The following is a 12,861-nucleotide window of genomic DNA, read 5'->3' as shown; positions in this document are numbered from 1 at the left end:
AAAAATGACTGTTAGTCCATCTTTGAAAATGCAAAGTATATTTTAGGTCTGTATTTTATAATGGCAGAAAAATGAGAGGATCTCTAAAATGTATTTATAAATTACACTGAATCAAATATGTTGACGGTTATTGCATTGATGAGGGTTTTTTGGCAGGGCTATTATTTCAAGTTCCGCAGTTGAGAACTTTTCTTTACTTAACATTCTTGCATTACTATAAAAAATGTATGATATATATGCTTATTTTAGTTTTACTTGACCCTGCATTTATTATGAAATGTCTGTGAACGTTTCCAACAGCAGATTGTACTAACCTCTTGCTATTGTAATGCTCAATAAAACTGAGATATGACGTGCAGTTCAAAGTGTCGATTGATTCATTCATTCATTCATTGACTGTCTCCTTTTATATGTACTAAAATAATGAATGCATCAATAAAGGCTAAAAAACTGTTGTATTCTACATAACATGGGCTGCCCTATTATTGTGGCTGTCATGTTGAGATCACATATCCAGCCTTTTATTACCATTTGAGTAAAAAATCAAACTTCAGGAACACTTACCTTGAACTGATGTTTTTGAGAGCAAAATGTAAAAAATCCCTAGTTTTGGAGAGTCATCTTTGCCAGAAAGACAAATCAATTAAAGGAGAACTCCGGCGCAAAATGAACCTTTGGTCTAATAAAACATTGGTACCTAGTCAACCGTTCTCTGAGATTTGTTTTCATGATAATCGAATGTAAAGAGTTTTATCTCTAAAAACTGTTTAGCGTATAACGCCAGTAATAGGGGCATTTAATAATTAAAAAGAAATCGCTAGTTAATACCACTAACAAGGCTCAAAATAGCCCCACACTAACAGTAAAATGAGGGTCCCTACATGCAAAACGAAGCATTGAGAACTTTGTAAGTGTACAGACCGTTTAATAAGAAGATATTTTATAAAGACAGTCCACTTCGTGCATAGCTGTTGTTTTATTTTTATTTTATGTATATATTTTTTATCTATCACTCTTGTATCTGCACTTGTTGAATCTTAAGCTGATGTGGCCAGCAAAGTTTATCTTTGCTTCTGAAAAATATCTGCATTGGTGGCAGGGGACTTTTACATTTACCCTGTATTTGATAGGTGTGAGGTGCTAACCTAACCCTAACCCTATACATTAATGGTAAAGTAATGTAGATATATTGGATAGTTGCTTTTATTTACTATAAAACAATGTTTATATAAAGTGAACTCCTTGAATTAAAAGTATGTAGATATATTGGATAGTTGCGTTTAATTACTATAAAAGTACGTTTATTCAAAGTAAACCTATACATTAATGTGAAAAGTACGTGTTTTACATCTAAAAATCTGTACTTTGACGGGAGTTCTTGTGGATGTAATTGATAATGTTATGAATTTACCAAAGAATACTGTGTAAAAACAGAAGACTTCTTTAATTGTATAATTGTAAGGTATTCCTGCAATAATTTCCAGTTTATATGCAGATTTATTCATTTGTTTAATGTTCTACAGACATTTTTTTAATAAGATTTTCTTTTCATTCTACAGCAGTGGAACTGTAAAAATACAGAAAATGTTTACAGTAAATATCTGTATTTTAAAAAACAGAATTATTCCGTAGAATAACTTAAGGTTGTTTACTGTAATTTGACGGTAAGTGTTTGGCAACTTTGCTGCCAGACTTTTTACCGTTTTTTTACGATTGTTTTTTTACATGTATTTACCTTAAATTTAAGGTTTCACAGTAAAAAAACACATAGTTGTCTTAATTTTAAATAAGCGATTTTTTTTGTCTTTTTACATAGAATTTAATGTAATTTAACATTCAAGCCAATTAAACAAAAGCATAATCCTGTAAAAAAACTATAATTTCTCCTTATATGAATTTACAGATTATTACTTTTATTTTATGGTTAATGTTTTTAATAAAAGTTTTTTTCTGTTTTTTAATGACATTTACACGTAATGTTAAAAAAACGGAAAATATTTGTAAAATAATACAGTATATTTCTGTGAAAAAACTTTTTTTTTTTACAGTGTACAGACAGGAGCCATCTTTGGAAAACAGACTCGACTAATCAAACCACGAACGACGTGCTAAGTGAGCTGAACTGTATGAAGTTCAGTGAACTTCTGAACTGTATGAATGGGGTTCGTGGTTTGACTAGTCGAGACTGTTTTCCAAAGATGGCTCCTGTCTGTATACACGAAGTGGACTGTCTTTATCTTTATCTTCTTATTAAACGGTCTGTACACTTACAAAGTTAAGTTCTCAATGCTTCGTTTTGCATGTAGGGACCCTCATTATGTTACTGTTTTCGTGTGGGGCTATTTTAATCCTTGTTAGTGGTATTAACTAGCGATTTCTTTTTACTTATTAAATGCCCCCATTACTAGCGTTATACGCTAAACAGTTTTTAGAGATAAAACTCTTTACATTCGATTATCATGAAAACAAATCTCAGAGAACGGTTGACTAGGTACCAATGTTTTATTAGACCAAAGGTTCATTTTGCGCCGGAGTTCTCCTTTAAGTGTAAAATCAGCTGAATTCTTGTTGCATTTACACTGCCTCTTGCATTAGAAGTGGACCGAGATCCCTTTTTGTTCCTCTTTCCAGTCACTGTGTTGATTGGATGCTGAACCATTTAAATGCCTCTTATGTTAAAGAGACATTGTTTCATTGATTTTTTTGGCCGTGACGAAATGTATTGTCTACAGTCTGTTGTTTTATCTTTATCTGGAGGCCTACTGTTCTCACTCTTTTGTTTAGTCTCCATGAGCGCTTTTGGAGTTCCAGACAAAAACACTGCTCTATTTGTAGAATCATATTTGTTTTTGAGGCTCTAACAGACAGCACAAGTTCTATCCTTGTCTTCCCCCTGCCTTTTCTACTCCCCACATATCTTATAATCTTAACTGTGGCCTGCCAAAGATTTATAGTCTAGAAATAAATTACACACTTGACAATAACCCAGAGGTGAAAATAGAAGCTCTTTTCTTTTTTCAAGATTACAGAATGGTGTTTTGTAGACAGTGTTTGGAAGGTTTAAGTTAATAGTGTTTTCCTTTAAGATCCATATTCTGTGGCTATCCTATACGTTGTCCTGAAATTTGTCCTACATGGTGTCTGTGGATTTATATGTGTTTGTGGTCAGAGCCACATTGACGTTTGGTTTCTTTCACCACCTTTTTCTTTTTCACCACCATCTTTCACCATCTCCTCCTTTCATTTTTTGGAACAGACTCATTTAGTCCTTCATGCGATTTCCATTACGGACAATAATTACATTTGTCCTTTTGTGTTATGTACTGCGCCTGCTCTCTGATGAATTGGGTAGTAAAAAAGGTATATATATATATTCATAATTTAATAATTATGACACAGGCCACATGTCACATGGTGTAATTTAATCATTCATAATTTAATTTAATGTATAAAATGTAAAAATAAGGGTTCGCAAAAAATATTTCTTTATACAGTATATATACTAACTAGTATATAATAGTATATATATATATATATATATATATAGAAAGAAATATTTTTTGCAAACATTTTATACATGAAATTAAATTATGAATAAACCATTTGGAACAAACTGAAAACAAGAAATCGTTGAAAATGTTATAAAAACAGAAATTAATCTTTTAATCTGGCAGCTAGATAAAATTGTGACTGTAACTGTTCTTGTGGCATTGAATAAAAAAGAAATATCTCAAATGAAATGTCACGTACAAAAAAAAAATGCAACAGGTGAAACTTTATTGTCTTAGTATTCAATAAGGCTCCGCTCACCAAACCAGTTCCTTTTTATTCATAACTCATATTGCATATTATTCAGGATTATGATTTAAAATGATTAAAGACAACTTTACATGAAAAACAATTGACATTGTGGGTGAAAAACAGACCAAAGTACTGTCAAATGTACATAAATTGAAAAATTACTTGATTTCTTCAAATGAACTGAAAGGCAATTCGATTTTCTTTGACAGTTGGTGTTGATTTTATTGTTCACTGCATATAATTCATCAAACATAAATGTCACTCACACCTAAAGGATGGTAGACGCGTTGTGCTCTTGAGTAGACGTCCTCCACCTGTTGCTCTTCACAGCATGAGCAAACACATATTACAAAATAATACAGCTCACCTTGGACCCTTAACACAAGCACATTCCCTGTGTCGCTTTCCATTTCAGTCCTCCAATTCAGTGGCACTTTTATGCCGTGCACACCGTATTTGTGAGGTTGTGGCAGTGGGGTTTCAGAGGGCCCCTTCAGCTTTGAAAAGAGATACTTGGTTTTTAAGAGGTGGCAGGGGCACAGGACATTCAAGGTGTATCCGATGCCTCGCGCTCAGCAGCCCTAAAACGCAGAACAGACGGCAGTGCGAGTGAAGATCAAAGCCTGCGACCGCTGCCCCGCTCGACCTGCTGTCCACACATGCTGAGCTCTCCTGTCAGAGTGAATCTCTGCCATGTGGCCTGTGTCTGTCTGCTCAAACCAGCTCACACAACAGGTAGCTACTTCTACCACCACCGAAAACGGTTTTATTGCACTGTAAATGAACCGATGTGTGTACAGAGACAGTCACGTACACAGAGCCTCACAGGTCGTCTTCCACTGCTCATGTCACACAAGGTCATTCTGTGCTGGAAATAGCAGACAGACGCCCTTTCAGTGCAGAACAGAAGTGAGGGAACTTGGCATAACTTTCTTCTCTGACTAGTTTACTTTTTTGTTGACGATGGTGGAACAGTGTCTTATTTCAGAGTGGACGTGAAAAAAGGAATCTAAGTATGTATATTACAAGACAAAATTAGTGCTGTCAGTTCAATGTGTTAACTTACACACTAAATTAAGCCCTCTGACACACACACACACACACACACACATTAAAATTATACACACATATTATTTCAGGCACAGGTCATTTATTAGATTGTGGGCCATTTCTTTTCTATAACATAACTTTTTTATAACAATAACCAATTGCGTAATTACACTTTTTTTTTTCCTGCACTGAGACAGAAATCTCCACGTCAGTAGCACTTACATAAACCAAACTTTCCAGTTTTATTCCTATCTATATTCTGAAGGATTTTACAGAGGAGTCTGTTCATGTAACAACACAAATGATATATTGACTTCTAAACCGTCTCAGGTTACGACTGTAGCCATGGTTTTCTGAGAAGGGGAACGAGACACTGTGTCCTGTATTGACGCTATGGGGAACGCCCTCAGCGTAGAGGTCTGCACGGGCTTTAAACTGAAGCCCGAACCCGGCCCGTACCCGCGATCATTTCACCCGACCCGACCCGACCCGACAATTACATTTACATATTAAGCCCGAACCCGACCCGAACCCGAGGTCCATTCTGTTTCTCACAGCAATACCATTTTTGCAATATGCTATGTTGTATTTAATGATTGCTTGACATATTAAACAAATACATGTAGGCGCAGCGGCCCTATCAGCAGGCAGCACAGCAGTAAGAGAAAAAACTTACCAAGTAATTTTTTGCTTTATCAGACTCATGGTTTGCTTGTTGTCGTCGGCTGTCTAGAGAGCGGTAGCACATGCGCAAAACAGTTTTGTGATATAAATGATATGATAAAATAAAACAAATAATTAAAACAATTGTATTTATATATCATTATATTTGAGAGAGAGAGAGCCTGTATGCACATATTGCACATCTGCGCACGTAGCCTATACTTTCTCTCTCTCGCGTGCCGGTCACCACAACACAGCAAGCAGGCAAAGCACATGGCACGCAAACTATATATAGCCTATTTAGTTTTTCTTAGTTAAACCCGAACCCGACCCGAACCCGAGGCTGTTCATTAAACATTAACCCGAACCCGACCCGAAACCCGCACATTTTTCGGGACCCGTCGGGCTCGGGTCGGGTAGCAGACCTCTACCTCAGCGTGACTGGTGTCTGAAGCGCGTGTGAAAACGCCAAATATTATTGGCTGATGACAGTCCATGACATCATTAGCGGAGCGCCCGTGAGTATAAGATGGCGCCTATGATACATGTCATCAACTTTATTTGCCTGAAGGAGACATGCAGGCAAGCCCAAGCATGGCAATGAGACGCAGCGTTTCGTTCCCCTACTCAGGGAACCATGGATTCAGTCGTATCCAGCGTGGAGTGCTGTAAGAAACGTAAGGCCCCGTCCACACTACTGCGTTTTCGTTTAAAAACGGAGACCTTTTGCTACGTTTGCACCTCCCGTCCAGACTAAAACGGAAAAAAAGAAAACCTAAAACGGAGAAGTTTAGAAACGCTGCAGCTCCGTTTTGCGTTTTGAATCTCCGGAGGGCGTTTTAGTGAAGACGGGACAAAACGGAGGACTTTAGAAACGATGACGCAGAGGCTCACGCTCGGCTCTATGATTGGGTGTCATCAGTCATGACGTATCCTTCCCTGATTCGTCAGCCACCCATCACATGTCAATTAGTTTCCTGTTTACACTGGCACGCGCATGCCCAGTGTTGGTGAATGGTCACGTGATACGCGTTTTTAGGCGTTTTAATGTGGACGGAGATCAATTCTAATATGCAGATAAAACGCTGGTGTGGATGGAGATCGTAGTGTGGACGGGGCCTGAGGCTCGTGGTGGGAGGGGCGATTATGGCCTGACAGGAATTGGTCATCAGGTCTGTTGCAAGCGATTTCCCGTTTCTCTTTTTTTTTTTTTTATCGATTGATTGACAAAACACTTCCAAAAGGTTTAATTTTTTTAACAGCATCATTTTTAAAAGCAAATCAAAAGCTGAAAAATATACTTGTTTTTCCATATTCCTTTCCTGTTATCTGTAAGGTCGGACACTTGTGGGGTGTTGTGAGGTGAAAGGCAAAGGTCACGGCTAAGGTCATAAGGTCATGTGTGCATTTCCAGCCACCTTTATTCGTTCTTATATGGACAAACCCTTGCAAGGGTTAATCTGAGCCCCAGAGCCCTTTATGGTGTTTGTCAGCTACTTGACTTGTTTGTTCAGCTGCGTGCCCCTCATTCCCAACCCCTCCCCCAGTTTTTGTGCACCCTGTGCTAACAAGCCTTCTCTATGTCAGGCATCGGGCCAGGTAATACGCCATTCACTGCAGCCCATGCATTGGAGCTAGTGCTCGCCAAACAGCGACCTGGCAGTATAGGTCATCTATTCCAGGTTCCACGCAGCACAGGCTTCCTTCTAATTAAGCCAGCCAAGGAGCCGCAGCCCTTGCAGCATTGCGGGCCAGACACTTCCTGAAATGTGCTACACCACCCATAAAGTGCCAGCGCTGAGAAAAAGAGTGCAAAAGCGAATTGGATTTGGTCTAAAAACAGCCTCGCTTGAAACCACAACTCTACACCTCTCATTGGAGGAGGGCGAATAACATGAGAAGACGGTTGGCCAGCTGCACTGTGGGAATCCTTAAAGCCAAATAGTGGTTCTGCATCATTGCAAAATTTTGGGCCTGAGTTTTTGTGTGTGTTTTTTCTTTCTCTGCAATCATAAAATTACTTTTGGCTTTTTAGCTTCAAAAATAAAATAAAAATATATAAAAATAATTTAAAAGTAAAATATATATATATGTAAGGAATAATTGACGACAGGCCATTGAATTATTAGAAAAATAATGCACACCCGACCCGAGGTGGTAATGCGGTCACGACGCGAAGCGGAGTGGCCGTTACACCTCGGTGTGCATTATTTTTCTAATAATTCAACGGCCTGATGTCAATTATTCCGCTTATACTACAGTTACCACACCTCAAAACATTGTTCAGATGATGCATTTCAAGACGTTTGTCAAGTTTTTGTCATTAAAACGCTCTTGTATGTAGGACTAATTTCTTACACATCTAATCCCATGCCTCCGTTGCTAATTCCAAAACGTCATTTTAGAGTTAGCAACGGAGGTTTGAGCCACTGATAGCAGTAGATAACCCAATAAATGAAACACACAAAGCCCTTTTAACAAGTAGGCCTATCAATAATTATTTATTTGTTATATTATCTGGAATAATTACGAAAACCCAGCAAGATCGACTATCAATTTATTTATATAGCCTATTCAATTTAATTTTCTATTTAGCCTATAGATAGGACTACATACTTTATTTATTAAAATTAAACTGTATGTGTCCATTGATTGTGAAGTTAGACATCGAAAATTGCAGATCAAGTGCATGGGGCTGCATGTTTTTTTTTTTCTTGTTATGAATTGTATCCTATTTTCCGTTATTACAGTTAACTACGCGCAGTGATATGGAACTGTAATGCGGTCAAACCTGCCTGGAACTACTTTAGCCGTGCGTTTCCCTGAAAATAATTGCACACCTTAGAACGTTCTCAACCAATCAGAATCAAGCATTCAACAGCCCTGTAGTATAAATATATATATATATATATATATATATATATATATATATAGAAGGTGAAGGCATAACTTTGTGTGATGAACAGACTCTGTTCTCTATAGTCTATATTCAAAATGTTCTCCTTTGGTCAACTGTTTACTGTGAGCAGATCGTTGAGACTAAATCAGTTTGATTTGTGAACGAATCATTGAGACTGGTTCTCTTACGAGAGGTTCTCTCGTATTGCGTAAGTTTAGCTTACGCTACGGGAAAGATTCATCTTCTCGAGATATTGAAGCCAAAAAAATTATCCTTAATTTTGTATTCATTGTCAACGCAGTGCAGCAGCTAGCAGACCTAGAGCAGGCCATCTCGCGTGCTCATTGGCTGCCCTGCTGGCATCTGCTGCACCCTACCAGTGAGCCCCGCGTGACGTCACGCCCAATGAAGGGCGCTCGCGCCTTCATAGCGTCACAGCCCGCCAGAATGGGCGTGGCTTAGCGTATATAAGAAGGGGCTTGTAGGCTGAATTCCCTGATTTTTCGACTCTTCAGCGAGCTCTCCGCATCGCTGGATCTGAGAGAAGCCACCGCCGCCGTCGATCAGCGAACAGCCAGCTTAGGACAGCGCTGAGGAAGCCGGCCGTCTTCGCCACCTTCAGCCATCCGTGCGAGCTACGCTATCCGGCGACGTATCCTTTTACTCTGTTGTATTCTCTTCTAGCTTACTCCTAAAAGAGCGCGAGTGTCTTTTTAAAGATGCCTCGCATTTCCTGCGGCTCGTGTAGGGCCCCGGAGACAGCCGGAACCTGTGGCCACTGCGACGCGCTCGCCGGAGAACCTCCCTCGAGCCTCGCTCTCGCCTTCCCCGCCTCTCTTCACCGACGCGCAGCTGCCGCTCACGAGCCTCACTGCCGTCGCGTCTGAGGATGAGGTTGAGGGACACGCCACAAGGGACTGCTGTTCTAACCGCGGCTAGCTTCCTTTACGTTACAAGGAAGCTACCGCGCCCACCATAGAAGCAGTCACTCCGCCCTTTGTGGGACCGCGCAGTGATAAGCGCCGTTCCCAAAGGCAGCTGGAGCCTGTAGCCACAGCGACGCGCTCGCCGGAAAGCCTCCCTCGAGCCTCGCTTTTCACCTTCCCCGCCTCCCTTCACCGACGCGCAGCTGCCGCTCACGAGCCTCACTGCCGTCGCGTCTGAGGATGAGGTCGAGGGACACGCTATGTATGGACTGCTGTTCTAACCGCGGCTAGCTTCCTTTACGTTACAAGGAAGCTGCCGCGCGCGTGCTCTTTTCTGCTCGCGCTACTTAAGCTTTCGTAGTTTCCCCTGTGGCTCACTGGTTAAACCCTAAGCTTTCGCGCCAGAGACCCGTGTTCGATTCCCGGCTCTCGCAGCAGAAAAAAATTATGCAGCTCTCCTCTCTGAGCTCGCGACCAGCTTTCTTACGTACAGAGAGCGAGCGCGCGCCCCCGAGCGCATGCGTCACCGGCGAAAGAAGGAGAGAGTGTGGTTTTTTGTCCCGCCGAGGCCTGACAAACCCCCTCTTTTTTCTCAAACATTTTCCAGCTCCTCCTAGTTCGAGCGGCTGGTAATGTCTATACTGCAGTAGAGAGCCTGTTATAACACGCACGCCTGCAGACAATGCCGACACGCACACGAAAACTGTGATGACGCTCTCTCTTTTATCTGATCGCGCCAACTAAAGCTTATGTTGTTCCCCTGTGGCTCAGGGGCTAAACCTTAAGTTTTTGCCCCGGAGACCCGTGTTCGATTCCGGCTCCCGCAGCAGATAAAATTTATGCGACTCTCCTCAGCGAGCCGCCGTATTCAAGTTTATTTCCCTGTCAGTCCCCTTCAATCAGGCTACTGCAGTGGTCCATTTAGCAGCCAACGAGCCGGCTCATTTGCCCTCTCGCCTGCACACATACGCCGTTTTCACGGCGACCCAGAGAAAATCTCAAAAGAGTATAATGTCTGGTCCGGCTCACGCCGTTGGTGTTTTAAGTGTAGTGAAAGTGCCCACCCCCCCAGTGTTCACCCCTACACACAAGCACATCAAATATCGTGTCACCCACAGAGCACACTCTCATAAGCGCAGAAAAGCCGCTCGAGTGTTGAATGTAAGAAATGTGTCCACAGTGTTGTGCCCACTATCTGCCCGCTCTGTTACACGGTCCAGACAGCAGGTTATGAATGTAAGTCCCGTGCCCGCCAGAAAGCGTTCACGCTTGCTAACACAAACCTCCCCCCGGGCGCCGCCCGCGCGTTTAAGTGTTATCATGAAACGCAGGGCGATAATAAAACGCTCCCCATCCAATTTGATCGGGGCGTAAAATACATGTGTAAGTCTCGTGCCCGCGCAAACGCGCTCACGCTTACAGAACGCTTTTCCGCCCAAAGCGCCGCTCGCGCGTCAAAAAGTGAGGAAAAGAGGTTCCCCATCCCTTATGATTGGGACATCTCACACAAAGCAGCCGGTTTCGGTTTTCAGCAAGCAGCCGTTGCCCAGAACAGAGAGCGCGCGCGCCGCGCTCTCAGCTCCGGTTCAGTTTCACAAGCCCGCAAATGGCGGCGATCTGAACCCGGAGGCCATTCGCCCCCTAGCGGCTCACATAGTTGCGTGGGAATCTATCCCGGGGATTTCGGAATGGGTGCTGAGCACAATAAAGCAGGGCTATACACTTCAATTCATTCGCCGTCCCCCGCGCTTTCAAGCCCGGACCGCGACGATAGTGAATGCGGAAGTAGCACACCTACTTCACGCAGAAATAGCAAAGCTGCTGTGCAAAGGGGCTATAGAAAAGGTGCCGCCTTCTCTGAGCGAGTCAGGCTTTTACAGCCGTTATTTTCTCGTACCCAAGAAGGACGGAGCCTTCAGACCGATCCTAGGTCTGAGACATTTGAACAAGGTGCTTGTGAAAAGACCGTTCAAAATGCTTACGACCAGGAAAATCCTCGCGCACGTTCGCCCGAGGGACTGGTTTATTTCTCTAGATCTGAAGGATGCCTATTTCCAGATTCAGATAATACCCCGTCACAGGCGATTTTTGAGATTCGCCTTCGACGGTCAGGTATATCAATACACCGTCCTGCCGTTCGGCCTGTCTCTGGCACCCTGTACATTTACGAAGTGCATGGACGCGGCGCTCGCCCCCCTGAGAAGTCAGGGGCTGCGGATAATGAACTATCTGGACGATTGGCTGTTTTTGGCACAGTCAGAGACGGAGCTGCTGTCTCACAGAACAGTGCTTCTCAGTCACCTGGAAAGCTTGGGTCTCACGGTCAACTGGACCAAGAGCTCATTACTACCCAGCCAGTCAATTTCCTTTTTAGGAATAGAACTGGACTTGGTGACCATGTCGGCTCGTCTATCGGCACAGCGCGCGCTCCGTGTTCGCCACCTAGCCGCGTCTTTCCAAAAGGACAGCTTTCTCCCTTTGAAAACTTTTCAGAGGATGTTGGGCTGTATGGCGTCAGCTGCAGCGGTGCTTCAGCTGGGCCTACTGCGCATGCGCCCGCTCCAACGCTGGCTGAATGCTCGCGCGTCCCGCCGAGCTTGGGTTTCTGGCGGTCAGAAAATCAGAGTGACTCAGACCTGCATAGCGGCTCTGCAGCCCTGGTTAGTGGCCGACTGGTACCAGCTGGGAGTGAGGATGGGAACCGTCTCTTATCGGAAAGTCATTTCGACAGACGCGTCCAACTGGGGTTGGGGCGCGCTGTTCGAGGGCAGACCGGTCTTCGGCCAGTGGTCAGACCAAGAGAGGTGTTTTCACATAAACTGTCTGGAGATGATAGCGGTCGAGAATGCGCTGAAGTGCTTCCTCCCGTTCATACAGGACCAACATGTTCTCGTCCGCTCGGACAACATGTCTGTGGTATCCTATGTAAACCGTCAGGGCGGTGTCAGATCCAGAAATCTCTGCAATCTGACGGAGCGCCTCCTTATTTGGTCCCAGTTGCACCTGCGTTCGCTGAGGGTGGCGCATGTGCCGGGCCATTTGAACGACGGCCCAGACAAACTGTCCAGGGACAACGTTCCCCCAGGGGAATGGTCCCTGCACCCCCAAACGGTCCAGAAACTGTGGCGTCTGTTCGGCAGGGCGGAAGTCGACCTATTTGCGTCGAAAGACAACGCTCAATGCCCGACGTTCTTCTCGAAGGACGAGGACGCGCTGGCCCAGGTTTGGCCCAGCCTCCGGCTATATGCTTTTCCTCCGGTCTCTCTGTTACCACAGGTAACCAAGAGAATCAGGGAAACGCGCCACTCGGTGCTCTTCATAGCCCCGCATTGGGAGAATCAGATTTGGTTCCCGGAGCTGGCACAGCTGTCACATACAACTCCGTGGCCGATTCCGGTGAGGGCAGATCTCCTCTCTCAGGCTCGCGGCACGATCTGGCATCCCCATCCAGAGCGCTGGTCTCTGCACGCATGGTTAATCAACGGGTACTCGTTGCCCTGCCAGAAGGAGTAATGAACATGA

This window comes from Rhinichthys klamathensis, unplaced genomic scaffold (genome assembly GCF_029890125.1).
Source record: "Rhinichthys klamathensis goyatoka isolate OS25496 unplaced genomic scaffold, OSU_Roscu_1.1 h1tg000115l_1, whole genome shotgun sequence".
Lineage (NCBI taxonomy): Eukaryota > Metazoa > Chordata > Actinopteri > Cypriniformes > Leuciscidae > Rhinichthys > Rhinichthys klamathensis.
This window is presented reverse-complemented; position numbering follows the sequence as displayed.